Below are 2,867 nucleotides of genomic sequence, written 5' to 3'. Positions count from 1 at the left end.
GGCCATTTTGTTAGGCCCTTGCACTATTGTTCAATGTTACTGTTCCTGTTTTTGCACTGAATGGAAGCGTATAGGGCAAGATATTGATGTATAACGTGAAAGTTGTCAACCAGCAGAGATATTGCCTTAATATTCATTGTCATGTAACTCTTTTTAATATGCGGCCATTATAAGCAAACTGAAAAATTGGTGAACAGAACGGTTTATGGCAATATTTGGATAATTTTGGTATCAATTGCCTTTCCTTGTCAGGAAACGTACAAAAATGTTTTTAACTTGCCACGATTGTATATTAATATCATGATAAAAATTGGCATGTACCATTATAGGAGTATATACATATTGTCCACTTCTATAGTTTGGGGAAAAAAGTAATTTCCCAAAGGCCCCTGCACTGTTTTTGAAGGTGTTATCGTGCTAATTTCAGTGTAAAATGTTTTTGGTTACTAAATAAAATAGTAACTTGCATTTGAATCATCTGTGTTAATGTGTTTTTAATGTTTACTCAAAATATGTTTGTATTTTTTAGTCAAATCTACTTAATAAAATTGATGTAATCAGTTTCAAAAAAAAAATTAAGTTGCTTCACATGGAATTTTGAGTTAAAATTTCAAGTGAAATATTTAAGTATAGGGAGGATTGTACAACTTTGTTGAACTTAAACAAGTTAAGTTCACATAAAGTGAAAATAGCTTTACCAAGAAATGAAACATTTTCTGGTTAAGTAACAAAAATTTTACGGTTAGCTATACTTGATTTTTATTAGTAGTCTGAAAACAAAATACTGAGTAATAATGATGTAAGTAAGAAAGTTTATGTAACTTAAAATATTGAGTATGTGTCACTAGAAATTACTTAGTAAAAACTACTTGAACAAGTATGTTTCTTTAACTTAGAAAATGGAATAATTATCACTTAAAATTTTCGATGTAATCTGTTTCAACAATTATTTTAAGTTATATTAACTTATCGGGTTTTACAGTGTATGTGTGTAAGTTACTCTTTGGTAGACGCCATTGTAGCGGACAAACACAGCGCCGCCGTATGCATCTTGTGCGTGTTTACTCTTTGGTAGAGGAGGTATGACGCCATTGACATGTGACCAAATGAAACGGTCCGTTACTTTGATTAAATTACAGATTTCTCTGGGTTTGAAAATTGTTGGAAACATTTGGGATAATGTAAGTACACAACTCAACAACATATATAACATAGGTCTAGTTGTTTTTAGACATTTTAATGTGGAATAATTACATATTATACCTTTAAGTGATGATCTAGAGAGACAACCAAACCAAAATGAAATCAACAAAATATGTAGTATGTACCTTCTAACATGCATCTTAAGGGCCTCGCCCAGTCAGTGTGGCTGCTCTTATAGAAGCCGATTATGGCCATCTCCTTCTTATCCACAACTTCATGGATATCAATGCTTAACCGAAGAGGAGGCATCTCCTCTTTATGGCCAAGCAAATACCTCCTGAACTCTTCAGTCGACCTATGAGGGTCAGCAACACTTTTCCAAGCTGAAAATACACAATGTGAAGGCATTATAAATGGATCAATCAATTGAAGAGCAATGCAATCTGTAAAACTGTAATTCAAGTAATCATCATGATGCAATGGAGATCAGGATGCCCTTAAAGATGCCCTTTCCTCCATTGGAAATTGTTTTTGGCTGTTTGCCAGTGTACCCCTCCAATTCTGGAATAGACAGTGACAGGTTCCTTTGGCCACTGCCACCTTAAATAACAATATGATATGTTAATTAATTGTGACAACAAATGTTAAAATGTGTTAACAAATATTAACGTATTCACAATATTAATATAAAAGCTCTACCTGAAGCCTTATAAAAGAGCCAATCACCATCTAGAGCCTGTAGTTTGGTAAATTCCTGTTGAAAGAGCCAACGACTCTAAATCAAAGCATGCAAATAGTTTAGAGCAATATATGAATGCATTACAATTCAAAAATAAAAACGTTAAAGTTGTTTTCACCTGATTATGGTCAGATTCCTCTGGGACTGACGCAGTCACGTTCACTGACACATCAACTTTAGCTCAGAATTGACCATGGGAATTTTCCCTGTTGGCCTTGGGAGAGCAAACACTGTGAGTGCTATGCTTTTATCTGTGGCTTTCGGAGGCTGAGAAAATCTTTTTTGTCCTCTTTTGGGTTTCAGTCCACCTCTTCTGAAATGCCCAGGAAAAAGTCTAAAGTAATAAGAAATTAAGTAGAAGAATGAGATAATGAGTTAGAGTAGTAGCAGCAGCATATAAAGAATGGGATAATGTTCAGATCGTATATATATATGTTCCAATTTTAGACTCAAATACCATGACATCTCCTCCTGTACTCTTGTATTATTTGGTGTGGTCTGAGTTGATGAAGCGGACATACCCACGCTGGCAGCAGGGCGGAGTAAAGTTGTACTTAGAGCAGCAGAAGCGGGAACAGAAGAATTCTCTCTTTCAAAAGGAGGAATGTTAGGGCAAATAGGACGGGGTGGTAGGTTCAGTAGCTAATGTTAGCTTAGCGTAATTACATATTAACAATGAACAATACAATACGATATTTCTAAACCAAAACAGCTAACAAACCCAACAGCCATTCTATCAAAGACCTTAACCAGGATGTTGCCACTTGTCATATCTTAACGTAGCCTCACTGAAACAACGTGACTAACTAAGCACGGTGCGGTTCACACAGACATTACACCTACATTTGTAAGGATACACTACTAATAACGATCTTTGTGACTTTAATACCACTTGAAAGAATAAATGAAAAATATAAAGGATGAGGTGGCTGATAACTGCTAACTGAAGAAGCAGCCAAGCCACCACTTTAGAGAGCTGAACATG

At 35.2% G+C, this 2,867-nt stretch overlaps 1 long non-coding RNA gene across 1 annotated transcript; it reads right to left on the bottom strand.

Annotated features, from left to right (window-relative positions):
- Positions 1 to 1,337: 1,337 nt before the first annotated feature.
- On the bottom strand, positions 1,338 to 2,516 carry LOC121899374. Its single transcript, XR_006096685.1, has 4 exons — positions 2,340 to 2,516; positions 2,001 to 2,216; positions 1,843 to 1,918; positions 1,338 to 1,743 (listed from the first exon to the last, which is right to left on the bottom strand). It is a non-coding gene; the product is annotated as an uncharacterized LOC121899374 (long non-coding RNA).
- Positions 2,517 to 2,867: the final 351 nt, after the last annotated feature.

This window comes from Thunnus maccoyii, chromosome 6, assembly GCF_910596095.1.
Source record: "Thunnus maccoyii chromosome 6, fThuMac1.1, whole genome shotgun sequence".
Classification (NCBI taxonomy): domain Eukaryota; kingdom Metazoa; phylum Chordata; class Actinopteri; order Scombriformes; family Scombridae; genus Thunnus; species Thunnus maccoyii.
This window is presented reverse-complemented; position numbering and strand designations above follow the sequence as displayed.